Source organism: Platalea leucorodia (genome assembly GCF_965183815.1).
Source record: "Platalea leucorodia genome assembly, chromosome: 13".
NCBI lineage: Eukaryota > Metazoa > Chordata > Aves > Pelecaniformes > Threskiornithidae > Platalea > Platalea leucorodia.
The window spans coordinates 6,016,684-6,030,301 of record NC_138835.1 but is presented as its reverse complement, the minus strand read 5'-3'; positions in this window follow the sequence as shown (position 1 = coordinate 6,030,301).

Genomic DNA, 13,618 nt, shown 5'->3' with positions numbered 1-13,618 from the left:
TTCTCAGAGGAATCTACAGATCTTTTAAGTATAGGGGATGGTTCCAACAGACATTCTTAATGGTTTGAAGCTCTGGAGAACAAATCTTGCTCTGAAAGCCAGTGAAACTTTAGGATGGATAAATATTTTCTCTTTTTACTCAATTTAGTTGTCATTTTCAAGTCAATGAATTGTCTACAGTTCACGAACAAACTGTTTTAAGTCTTATATCCTTGCTAATCCACTCTAACATTGGTCCTAAAGGACATTTGTTGTACTTTAAAAATGTCTTGTTTGCAAAGTTACTCACTTCAATACTAAGAAAAACTTTAGCAGTAGTAAGAAAAACTTCAGCAGTAGTAAGAAAAACGTACCTGAGTATAAATAATAGCTGTCATCCAGAAGGATTTTATTTATCTTGGAACAGATAAAATGACCCAGAAAGGAAATAAAAATGGGCAGAACCAAAGTGAGAATTGAAGCAGAAATCCTGTGATTCAGAATGATCATGAAATAGCAAAGTCTTTCTGACTTGGACACCATAGTATTGTACAAAGCAAAGCACAAGGCAGACTGATAAAACTTCTCTGCCCCTCCAGTTCATTCTCATGAAATATCCTGAACCATGGCAGGGAGGTGGAGGGGGGGGAAGTTCAAATTAATCATTTTTATTTTCTAGGAAAAAGGGTGTGAGACTGCTAAACAGCATTTTTAACCCAGATGATTAAGAAAATCAGACCAGAGGATGGCATAACGGAACCTCTTAAGAACCGCAGGTGTGATGTGGCAACAGCATGTTAACCAATTCTTTCATAAAAGTTTTTGCTGACTCAGCCGCTGATAATCACAGTCCAGGACAGCAGGTTTATACTAGGCTGATCTGGAAGTACTAAAAGGATATGAGTTAAATCATTTAAACTGCACCTGCTCAGGAACCCCCCTAAGTTACAAGGGTGCATTTACACTTACACATCAAACAGGGCACAGATTACTCTGTCAAAAGTTTAATTTTCATTCAAAGGCCATAGAGACAATGTACAGTGTGAAAATGAGCATCAGGTCCTGCGTATGGCACCACCGATAGCCCTGGCAGAGGCTGGAATCCCGAGGGGCAGACACGCACTCACCACTGGCACGCGTGCTCTGTCAGTGCAGTAGTGCTGGTTTAGGACAACTGATTTACACCATCTTTTTTGTCCATCTGTGATTCGAGTCCTTCTTGGAGGACTGGAAACTATTCAGTGCTATTTTTTTTTTAGATGTTTTGCACCGATCGCTCACCTGCTTGCCGTGACAGATGCGTTTGCTTTTAGGTTTTTCTTGCCTGTTCAGAAACAGTTCACTGGCAGCGATTGTCACAGGAACTTCATTTAATGGCCTGCCTGCTTCACTCCTCTGACTTGATGGGGAGAGGATGTGACCTGCTGCAGCTAACGAACGGTTCTCCAGGCTGGGAAACTGCGCAGAGGAAGCAGGTGAAGGATTCATCTCTGGCATCTCGCCTTTGATGCTGTCTTCAGCTTCCGTCTTTTCTGCTGCCTCATCTCTGCTTACTTCTTCAGCATCGTGGCTGAAATGTGTTTTTTTTAACACCTCTGAACCTATCAGAAAAAAATTAATAGACGGTGATAATTTTAGGCAGAGATAACAGAAGGCTCTTGCCAAGTAGCAAGTATCTCATCTGTGCTTTCCTGTGTGCCCTGGGTCCTCCTCCTCTTCGCGCTCAGCCTAAAGAGGTGCTAACCGCCAGTTCGAATCACTAAAACAATTTGAAAAACAGTGGAGTTCAGAGTTGTGTAGGTGACTTAGAAAGACAATTCTCCTCAAAATCCAAAGGAACTGTGCCTGTAAATCATGTGTGTGCTGTTGGACATCTTAGTGCACACGTTTTTAGTACAAGCTAACTATAGCATAATGGAACATACAGTTAATGTTTTTATTCTCTTTATTAGTATTTTTAATGTAATTTTAATATAGTTTAAGGCAGTTATTGAACTCTAAATGGGAACATCTGGGAAGAAAATAATTTTCCTCATACATTGAAGTATGTTGGGCAACGGTAGTGTTTGGGAGGGACATAGTGGAAAATTGTACACATCTTGCTGAAATGCACACACTCCCCTTAAATGAGGGCAGCTCTCGGCGCAGCTATTGGAGAGCAGCGGGGTTTCGTTCCTGCAGCTCGTGGCTGTGTGCAGAGACACGTCTCGGGCAGGGTGTGTTGTTTCCACTTCTACACATCATCTTTCCTACTAGTAATGGCTCGTTGGCTTTTAGCTTCCCCGAGGTGTGGTTCAGCCAAGGTTGCCACCATTTCTTTTTGCCATCATTTTTCTGTAGAACCCAAGGAGAAAACAGGGACAGAGACACAACGCGATGCTGCTGTTCTACCTGCATCTTGGAGATGCTGCTCTTCCGCTGGTGGGATCATAGGGCTAGCAGTTTGCTTCAAACTCTCACGTTCCTTCTGTCTTATTTTGATTAGTTTCATCCTACTGGTTGAAAACAAAATTAAGGCAATAACTGCTCTAAATTAGGTGTGCACTCTATCTGAATTCAGTATCTATCTTACAAACACTGTCCTCATGACAACTCTGTGGCATAGAGTCTGCAACTTTAGTGTTATCGAAATGAGCAGAAAACTCAGATTTGATTTAGAAATTACTTAAGAAATGAGAAATGTTCATTTTTAGTCTAATTTTTTTTTCAACTAGTCAAATGCTTTTATTATATTGTATTTTACAACATTTTTGATTTCCTGTCAAACCAGCCCTAATGAATAAATCCAAATTGCAAATCTGGAAGTATTTTTCCCAAAGAGGTAAGGTTAAGACTAAAGCCAAGGAGACACTGGCTCTAGGTCTGGTGTTTAAAATACTAGTCATTTGCTTGATATGGGCATTCATTCATTCATTCACACACATGACTTTCTTCCTCATCGGGCTGTCACGCTCTTTCTCGTAAGACTGGGTATCCCACCAACATGCTTCTTTCTGAATCGTACTTCACAAGCAATTTCATAACATTTAGTCACTCTTCATATCTGTCTGAAATACCGCCGGTGATAGCAAAATAGCATTCCCTTTGTCTTCATCAGACTTAACAGTGGACAAACTCACAAACCTAATCCAAAGCCCATTGTATGAATATCATAAGGGATGGGGATTGGTCTTAAATGCATATTTTGTTGGATATCACTTTGACATGTAAGATATAAAGGCTGTGAGAGTAACAGAGACTTTCATATATTGGCCAGCAGGAATTTAGCATATGTCTTTTAAAATTGCCCCCCTCCTACGAACACATGTAAGCTTGCAAGCCAGGAAATAATAAAGAGACAATTATTCATCTGAGTATTTATACTTCTTCTGATATTATTGTTTTTATTTTTGCGGAGCACAGCTTACTTTGGACCTGGCTAGTATTTGGAAGCTCTCCATCCCAAGATCTAATATCCAAAACAGGAAGCAGATTTGACAGGCACATGCAATACTATAGGCAAACACAAAACAACTTTGTAAAGGTTTGGCTTTGGACCAGCTTTGTATGTGATGTTGAAACATTTGGTATTCTGCTTAAGGTTTCTGCAAGGAAACATCTGTGAGATTCTGCAGCAGATAACGTGAAATGTTTGGTCAATCTTTGTTCACCTACAAAGGCATTGAGAAGGCTTCAGCTGGTCTTAACTGTAAAATCAAAATGCGCCTCGTTATTCCAACACGGAAAGCCCACGTGCTGTCCCTAATGGTCCTCCACCAAGAAATGGTGGTGTAGCACCCAGGCAGATAAACACGGGCCAGGACAACCCTGTTCCATGCCTGCTGGGCCATGGATCAGGGTCACTATGCAGATCTAGATCCAACATTCTTCTCCTCGCTCTTTGAGGGAAGTTCTACTACTTTGTCTTCTCTTCAGCTGCAGAGAGGCACCTCCAGTGGAGGACTCTAATGAGCTCTGTCTGTTGTAAGGCTTTCACACTGGTCTGTCTACAGAACATCTTGTCTTAGTGCCAGGGCTTTTTGGAGAGCCTGTGACAGAAAATACAGGGGTCAATCCCAGTTTATGCTAATGCAGCGTGTTTATGCTAGCTGTTAGCACCAGCGCAATTATTGTATCAACTAAAGCCTTAATGTGCAGATGGCCTCAATCTGATCGCTGAGCCATTTGCCCTTGGCTGCAAAACACTGAAGAAGCCACAGTCCCTTTGGACAGAACAGGCAGGTGTCTCCTAGCAGAAAAGCACCGCCTTGCTGAGCACAGACAGTTCCTCCGAGGTAGCAGCCACCATGCCACGTTAACAGCTTGTGGCTCAGGGACAGGTCAGAGGGACAAATGGGACCAGGGAGGAGCCAGCTACGCTCTAAGAAGCAAACAGGCAGGGAGAAGTAAAAAGATGAAACGCTCACCAGCTGGATACACAGTGTATTCTACAATTCAGTTTTAATTGAGCAGGAGACTTGCTTCTTGTAACCTGTAGAGATTTTTTTGTCTTCTTCCACTCTGTGCAACACATCTTTCTTCAGCTTGACTTAAAACAGCTCGGCTCCTCTGTAGGTGTGAAACGAGTCCAGCTGCTCATGAAATGCTCCTCTGGGCAGCAGGCAGCCAGCCCTGGGCTGCCACACAGGAGCAGACCGTGCTAAACCAGAACAGTTGACTATGGTTATCAGTTTGGTAGATCCAAGGACTGTTAGCCTAGCTCTTAGCATACACTGGGAGATTTCACAATAACATTAGTCTGCTCACTGATAGAGTCTGATAACAAAAGCCTGGCATTAAGTGTTTGAATCTACCAACAGAACAGAGTAGTAGTAGGAGAGAGGGAAGAACCAGACTTGTAGTAAGTTGCACAGGTTGTGGTAAATCACAGGAGTAGAAGGGCTCAGACGATGTTCCCCAACAGTCCTCATAGAACAGGTGGGGTTTTCTTCTTTAAATGCTGCTGTTTTCTGAATGCATAAACATACTCCTAATTGTCACAATATGCTTGCCAAACCCTTCCACTTTTCAGAATTACAGACTTGGGATCCCAAGACAGCACTACCACCAAGCAAAAGGAATTCAAAGATTTGCTTGCTGTTTTTCAAGATGACTTAAATTTCATAAATATTTTTATCTACTCATTGATATTAATACATTGATATAAATACTCATAAATATTTTTATCTACTCTACATATCATATAGAGAAAAGTGCTGTTTGGAAATTTTCCGTGCAGCATGAACTATACCTAAAAATGCTCAAAATTTGTGTATAGTATATTGTTTTGATTTATCATTGGGGATTCTTTAGTAGCCCATTTTCTGATATTATGGCTTCACATAATTAGATGGTGATTTCCCTGTTTCCAAAGCGTGTAAGACATGGGCACTCTACTGGATTGTTAATACTAGGACTGCAGTCTGGGAGAAAAGCTTGACAACACTGGGTTGCCTTATTATTTAAAGGGAGAAAAGTCATTAGATGGTAGAGCGAACTGTCAAGAGAAATGGGAGCATCTCCCTGTTTCTTCAGACTAAGACTATACATTGAAGATACAGCTGTTAAATGTAAGGTCTCAAGTAAATTGCAGTCAGTTCTTGTTTTTTCTGGAAATGATGTGGTGGGATATCCAGGATAAATGAAAAAAACCACCCACAAAATCACAAAATATATGTAAAATTAGCCTAAAAGAACATGTTATGACAGATAATTGAAGAAAGAAGAGTCCATGCTAGCAGCTGCTGTGCAGAGCAGCAATCTCTGAGTTAGTCCTGGCTGAGCTGGTAGTATTTGCCTTTCTCTTCTGTCATCTCCTCAATCAGTATCAAAAGATCCTTCCTCTCCACCTGTAATAGCTCCCTGGCTCTTACCTGCAGCACACCGCATTTGGTGCAGGACTGTAGTGGCTGAGACCAGCCAGGTCTAAATTATGACTGATCTCCACATTGCCTCCTGCCCATGCTCTTACTCAAGCTTTACTCTTGTCCTCAAGTACTTGCCACTGCAGGGAGGCAGAAAGCAGAAGTCAGAAGTCATCTGGAAAGACAGAAGAGCCAGAAAAGTATGTCACAGTTCAGCTTTAGCTGTAGGATTGCACTAGGTGGCTTCAGGTCTCTCTGCAGGTAGGTAAAGCTATTCAAGCAGGTTGGAATGGATGGGCCAGTGAGAGTCCTCCATGGGTAAGCTATTAGCAGGGGGTTTATAATCATCACATACAATGCCTCTAACCAGTTTCTATACTTGTAATGCAGGAACACAGACATTTCACTAGAGGAAAAAGATGTGTCTGGTGAGACGTGCAGAGCTGCCCATAAACAAGCACCTACTCTCACAGTGCTCTAACACCTGTGCCAAGTGATGGGAGATGCTAAGTGAGTTGACTTCAGCCCTAGGAAAAGTCAACAGGAGCCTTTGTAATGGAAGATGGACGTTTACAGCAGCATGCTCTGCGTGCAGTTCAGTGCTTAGCAGCTGGTGATTTGGGGATATAATAGAAGGAGCTCATCGGGGTCTATTCCAAGATGCTTTCTGGTCTCTTCTTGTCATTAGTTAGCACTAGCTGAACTCTGCCAATTGCTCACTGAGCTCTGAGATACTCCTTCCTCCGTTAGTCTTCCTTGTTTTAAATATTTCATTGCAGTGGCTGCCACCTTCTGCCACTCTTTGGGCTCTACAGAATGGTGGCTGAAGGTCCAGACTGTTTGTGGGCAGGGAGAGGACTCAGGGAATCAGCTGTGCTAGAGAAGGAACTCAGTCCCACACTCTTCATTTTGCTTTGTAGAGAGAAAGAAAGGCTACTGATGGGAGAATGGTTTACAACAGTGATCACTATGTGATACACTTGGGTTACAGGGTTCCAAAATGCACCATGTGTCCTTTGCTTCCAGCAGAATGTGGCATGGAAAGAGACTTTTTAATTGTGGCCATAAAGTTGTCAGGAGCATAATACTGTGTCGTTGATTCATTTTTGTATGTGGGCCTCAGCCTAACATCTTCGCTGTTGGCTTTGGAAACTTTTGCTTTGGACGGTGATTTTCTGCCATGACGAATTAACCCCTCTTTAAACATGGGGGCTTAGGATGCAGGGAAGAAAGGGAGGGGAGGCTGCTTGAAGGGAACAGAGAGAAAAAGCATGTCTCCAGAGCATGACCAGATTTTGGTGATTATCATGCAGATCGCAGTTGATCGCGGCTTTTCTGACTGTTGGGCAGATAAAAAACAACCCTGAGGAAACAGCCTTGATGACCTGAGGCTTGGAGGGCTGTTTGCATCCACTTGCTGGTGGGGTTCTCGCACCACCCTACCACTGCTCTTGAACGAGCATCCTGTGGGAGCACAAAGAACAGCGAGGGGCACTACTGACTGCGATCCCGCCTCCTCTTGCTTTGCCGTGTAGGTGCTCTCCTTTTGCAGAGCTGGAAGGGTAGTAACCCTCCAGCCCTTCTCTGCCATGCTTTGCCCAGTTCTTTCTTGGGTCTTTTCTGCGTTCTCAGTTTTCCAAAGCTAAAAATTGCACTGCACAAACCTTTGCAGAGAGCAGGAGAGGGGCCAAGACACAGCAAATACTGGAAGGCCGTGACAGTGGCCAGGAAACCGCAATATCTTGGCCAGACTTCAGCCGCTGCTTTCATCCTCTGGCGCCACAGCAGATAGATTGCCCAACATACATGGAGCAGCACATAGAAATCCATATGGTGCTGTGTAACGTTGATGGCAGCAGTGAGGCACATCTGCAAGAACGCAGTGAGCCAAGTAAGCAAGAAGGCATGCTTTGTAGGTTACAATGTACTGTCATTTAGAAAATTATCCTGACTTGGCTTGTGCAGCTTGAGAACAGTTTTAAGAAACACTTAAGGAAAAAAAAAAAAAAAAGACCCCTGGAACAAGAGTGTCTATACTTGGCGTTCACCTGTATAAATACAGTGGCATAACTACACAGACAAAATTTTGCCATATTAGTGAGACCTGTGCTTATAGAATTCAGAAAGCAATGTTGTTATTTACAGAGTGAAACATTAAAAGCAATATTCTGTTTTTCTGTACAAGTGGGTGATAGCCCTGAGAACTGATGAGAACTCCAGCTACCGTAATCCTCCTCCTGCTGTGCTGTGCAACCCCAGAGCGCAGTGCGCACCTGCAGTGTCAGATATCGCTGATACCATATGGGCAGAGAGCAAGGGAAGAGAAGACATCTGTATGGTGCTGCTGTTGTGTATGCTTCCGGCATCAGAAACTGGCTTCTGTTTAACTGAGTTTACTATGGGTGTTTCAGTGCCTCAGCAAAGCGTTGCTGGTGCCCAGTTCACAAGAAGACTCCTCCTCTCCTTATATTTCCTCCCCTCCAATACAAATTTGTAAAAACTGTAGCTGACAAAATATTTGACATGGCTGAGTAACCCATCATCCAAGTGCCCCTGAGTAATGCTCTCAAATATGATCCGTGTCGTGGGTGGTGGCAGCCGGTATTGACTCCAGTAGACAAACTGATGGTGATGATACACTGTCATCTCCATTGCCATCAACCCCAAAATAAGTGTGGTTCTTCAAGATCGGTGTAAAATGCTCTCAGACATAAAGCAATACTAAATGTGACACTAAGCAAGAAGTACTGAGAAAGGTGAGGACAGTCAAAACTCACAGTGTCTAAAATGCTGTTCTGTGCTTTCCTGTGCTAGGAAACAAAACTGTTTTTAGGAACAGGAGCCCAGTGAGAACTGGATGACCCGTAGCCTATTCCCAGCCTGGAACACGTGCAATATTGGGATGTGGGAAGATCCTCCTCGTAGTACTGCAGTAACAACAATAACTAAAGGATTTGAGCCAGTGGCAATTTCAAGGAATAATATTTCTGGAGTTGTGTAATAAGGATCCTAGGGGGAGAGGGCCGAAAGCAAAGTGAACTAAGAACTAAGCACTAAGGCAGCAGAGAAAATATTATTTGTTTCATAAATCTCCTCTCTCCTCCATTTGCTGTCACAAAGGTCTAAACAGGCTTTTTGTTTTAAAGAATCTTTTACACCCTGTTTATCCTATGCAAATAATGGCTTATTTAGCTTACTGACTGAACCAGAAGTCACTTAAATAATTTCTAGCCAACTGGCAAATATGTTCCAGCTCTCTTTAAAAGAGAAACCTAAGCAAAATAAAAGAATGAAAGTTAGTGCAACTGTGTTTTCAAAAAAACCAATCAGTGCAAATCCTGCTAATACTGCAAGGACTTCCTTCTCTTGGCAAACGCCACAGCCTGATATGCAGCAGAGCTTGGTACTGCTTGGACCTCCCATGACATTGTTCCAGAAATCTTTCCGTTATTAAAATAAGGCTGCAACCTTGAGGCAGGGTAGCAGAGTCATCGCACTCCCAGAGCCCTCCGCACCAGTCTGCAGGATCGACAGGAGCACGGCACAGCGCAGATTTGTGCAGCAGTTCGTTCAGGCTGGCGTGCTGGTGTACATTAAACTGAACTTGAAGAAACCTTCCCCCCCAACAAAATTCAATAGAGATGTGATAGTTTACTCCATCTGCAAGTCTGTGCTAAAGGACACTATTAATTTGATTTTTCTGCTTACCTGATACTGAGCCACACAGAACTGAAAGAGCACAGCGTAGAGTATTTCATCTGCCACTATGCTGCCATTGAAGCTGAGAATTAAAAACATGGCAGCACAGAAATAGCTCCAGTATTTAACTAGCATTCCCTTAAGCGGAGCGCCAAGGATTTCCAAAAGAAGATTACGTGGTTTGTCTCCTTCTGTAATAAGAAGAAAACAAATCTGTTGGGTGTGATGCTATCACCATACCATCTTGACACCTTTTTTATAATTATCCCTGCCTATGGCTGCAAACGCCTCTCTTAGTAGGTGACTTATCTTGCCTTAAACATTGTCACCTAGCAACAGAGGCCCAAAATGCAGAGGAGACTGGCAGTCCTATAAAGTGGTCACTGCTCCTGAATACACAGAACATGCTCTCTTCTACTACACATGGCAGGCCTCCACTTGTCTGCCCAAAACCCAGCTACTTGAAACAGCAATGAGAGTGAGCTGAATAATTGGTAGAAACAAAAGTATGCTCTTGGCAGCAGAAACTTCTGCTTCAGGAGCTGTGTATGGTCCTTAATGAGCCTGTGTTGCTCACAGAATGGCTGGAAGTCTCTACTGTGAGCATCAACGCATCACCCATCTCTGCCCCGCATGTTGTTAGGAAGCTTGTGATATCCAAGAAGTCTGTTCTCATTCCAACGCTGAAGCAAACTCACAGCTGAGCTGTTTGCAAAAGCACGTGCGCAACTGCATGGACAAGCCAGGTAGCTGTCTACACAAATCAAGTGCTCATGTTTGCACAACTGATATTTAGTAAAACTATCCTTAGAGTATTTTGATAACAAGTTCCAGCTTTAGTTCAGCAAGACTAAATGCTTAACTGTATTGCTAAATAGAAGGTCAGAGAACCACGCTAGGATGAAGGTTGTTCTCATTTGATATCGCTTCTTGGAGAGGTTCTTGCTTATCCCTCACATGTCTCTCAACTGCATGTTGCCCTAGCAACAGCCAGGCTATGAACGCATAGAGGATCTGCAATTAAACCACATTTGCACCTTATTTTTTTCCACAGAACTCATAGATGTACACAAGCAACACCTTTCCTTGTTTGCTAATTTATAGTTTGTAAGGATCTAGATCTCTATCTAAAGAAGTCAAAAAAGTAGCATGCTTTAGAGGGGAGTCAGTAGCTATGTCTTATGTATGTGTAAATTGGAGAATTCAGGTTGCAAAGACTTTGGAGGCAAGAGTTGCTTTGTGTCAGTGCTGCACAGAACTTTGTGAGTCTGAGCATTATCAGAAAATGGGGGCGAAGTCTAATTGCTGTACCTTTCTTCAGTAACAAGAAACGACTGTTTTCCCTAACAGATAATTAAGTTAGCATAGGAAGAAGAAAGTTTAACTTGGCTATGGAGCACAATCCCCTCCGAACTCCACATCCCTCATTGAAGTGTCTTCGACAAATCAAATGACAAGTGTTCCCAACACCACAACGTTCTCCCGTGCAGACTCCAGGACTCCAGATTCACCACTCTGGGCACTCTTACAAAGCCAAATTCTTGTACTATGCTAAACTGATAGCCTGGAACAAACTCCCAGGCTTTAACAACGAGAATTGGACTTTGTAGGTGGCCTGCCCTCAGAGGTTGAAAACATACACATCAAACTGTGCATGTATTTCATGAATGCCTTCGCCAAGTAATTTTGGTTTGTCCCTTGTATGATTCCTAAGATGGAGCTGGGTGTTATAGGTTGAGGGAGAGTACAATACAGCACAGGAATAAAAATACAGTTTTCTTTTTCTCTCAAAGGCTGGCTCACCTAACTAGGGAATGAGCAAATGTGGAATTCCTACCTTCATGCCAAGAGGCGTGCTTGGCAGTCAGTATGGTTTTAAGCTAAAGCTGATGAGAACTGATTGTGGGATTGTAGGGAAGAATTCCTCTGGGGAGATATTTAGCCCTGCAAAGAAACTTAGGACAAGCAGGATGTTCCCATAAGCAGGAAGGAATGGGGAACTACGCAAGGCATAATGCCTCTGGTCACAAGCCATCCGAGTGATGCAGGACCAAATCAGCAGAACAAAAGTCGAACAGCTGTAATGCGCAATGCTCCAAACTTGCAAGGCAACAGAAACACACAATGGAAGAAATGCTGCCATTTAAGTTTCAATAGGCCTCAAAATCAGATATATCGGAAAAGACATGAGCTATGTTATCCCTTTTGATTCCCTTGTGGAAAGCAAAATTACGGATTAATCAGCTCCAAAGTAAAAATTTTGTGTGTCTGCACCCAACAAACGGGCATCCAAAAGCCTGATTTGGTGTGTCTGTAAGGAAGGAGGTAGGACAGATAGTCCTTTAGGGAACCAGGGAGCAGCGCCCTTTTAAACACGTTTCTTGGCCCTTCTGGTCAAGGTCTCCCGCACACTTACGGAGCTTGCGTACTCAGTCCCTGTGCCTTTCATCTTCTGTTCCAAATACCATTATTGTCCCATTTCAGTAGGAAGCAGATGGAACACTGGGAGGCACATTAACGTAACCTGCAAACATTATACAAATTATACCAAGTTAGTATGTTGCAAAGTCAGGCTTGATATAGACTTAACTGAATCAGATGGGCATGTTTTGTCTGTATGCTCTTCAGGATCATAAAGTTCTTACAAATGACAGCCAAGTGGAGTTTTATTTTAAGGCCTTGTCTGACACTAGAACTTCCTCTTTCAACCATACATTGTCTAGCAATAGTCAAAAAGTGAAGGGATATAGCACCTGTCATGAAAACAAGTGTGCTTTCCTTCCCCCCTTGCCCCCCTCCCCCCAGAAAAGCCCAATCTTAAGAAAGAATCATTTGTGTTTGCTTGCACTGGTAATAGTAAGGGAAATAAGTCCCTCTATAGCATGCGTATGGCTGACCAGCACTGATCCATGAATGGCAGCCAAGCTGCCTTCATGATTCTGTGTTCCCCAAGGCTGTGAATTTACAACAAAACCACCTCCATTTTTAAGATGGGATTAGGTGGCAACAGTGCTTTAGTCTGCGTCACGCTTAGTCATGTAATTATCACTCTTCAAGTATTGTACCTGATAAAGAAGGGCTGTGTACTTTGCCAGTGTTGGCAAGAGCTGTGCAGGAAATGCTGCACGCACACGGTGAAAAGGGAGTGTCCTGCCAGCTTCCACTTGCAAAATGAGCTGCCGAAAAATGAAACACAAGAATATTGTAGGTGCAACCTCATCTTCCCATCGAAGTTTCTAGTGCACTGGTACAGGAAGCTGGAACTGCTTTCTAATGACTCACAGTTCCTGTGTGTTGGCATGGCTATCAAGGTGTTAATTTTCTGAATATTGGATTTGTTTGTTAAGAAACTCAAAAGGGTGGAGGGAAAAAGCAGGAAAGGAAAAAACAATAGCTCGCAATTTGTCTGAACACATTTGTGTTGATAAGAGATAATGCTAGTCCACTTTATTCTCTTCATTCTTGGTCAGCCATAGCACATTCTCCTACTCCAGACTTCTCCCACTTGGTCACATTAGGAGTTCTTGCCTGCACTCCTGCATTAAATATCACACCAGAATATCATATTCCTATAACACAGCTACCCGCCATCCAGTGCCAATGTCACTAGCTGAGAGTAACAGTACAGTTTCACCAATGCTCCTAAAAATATTTTTTCTATTAGCAGTCCCATAGAAAGCAGGAGGCAAACATCAGTGTGAAGAGTTACATGAAAACCAAGCTATTGCTAAACAAGGCTTAAATTGTCTTTGATGCACTTTCTCATTAGGGCAAATGTGATTCAGTCTGGACATGGTGACATGCAGCACACTACACAAGTCTCCAGAAAGGTCAAGGTACATCTGAGTCTCTAAATGCCGTATTGAACATTCACAGATGGTGCGGGAGAACCTTTTCTCAGGCTACACAATGAACTAGACAAAGCAAAACTTCAGTACTGTTTCTTTAGCTCCTATGTATGCTGCGAACAAACTTTATCCCAATTGCATTTTTGTTCTGTGTTAGTTTTAATTCAGGTAGTGGAATACCACATGTACCTCTTTGTTGTTCTCCTCTTCCTCCTCTTGTTCCTGGTCTGCAGAATTAGATAGTATTTG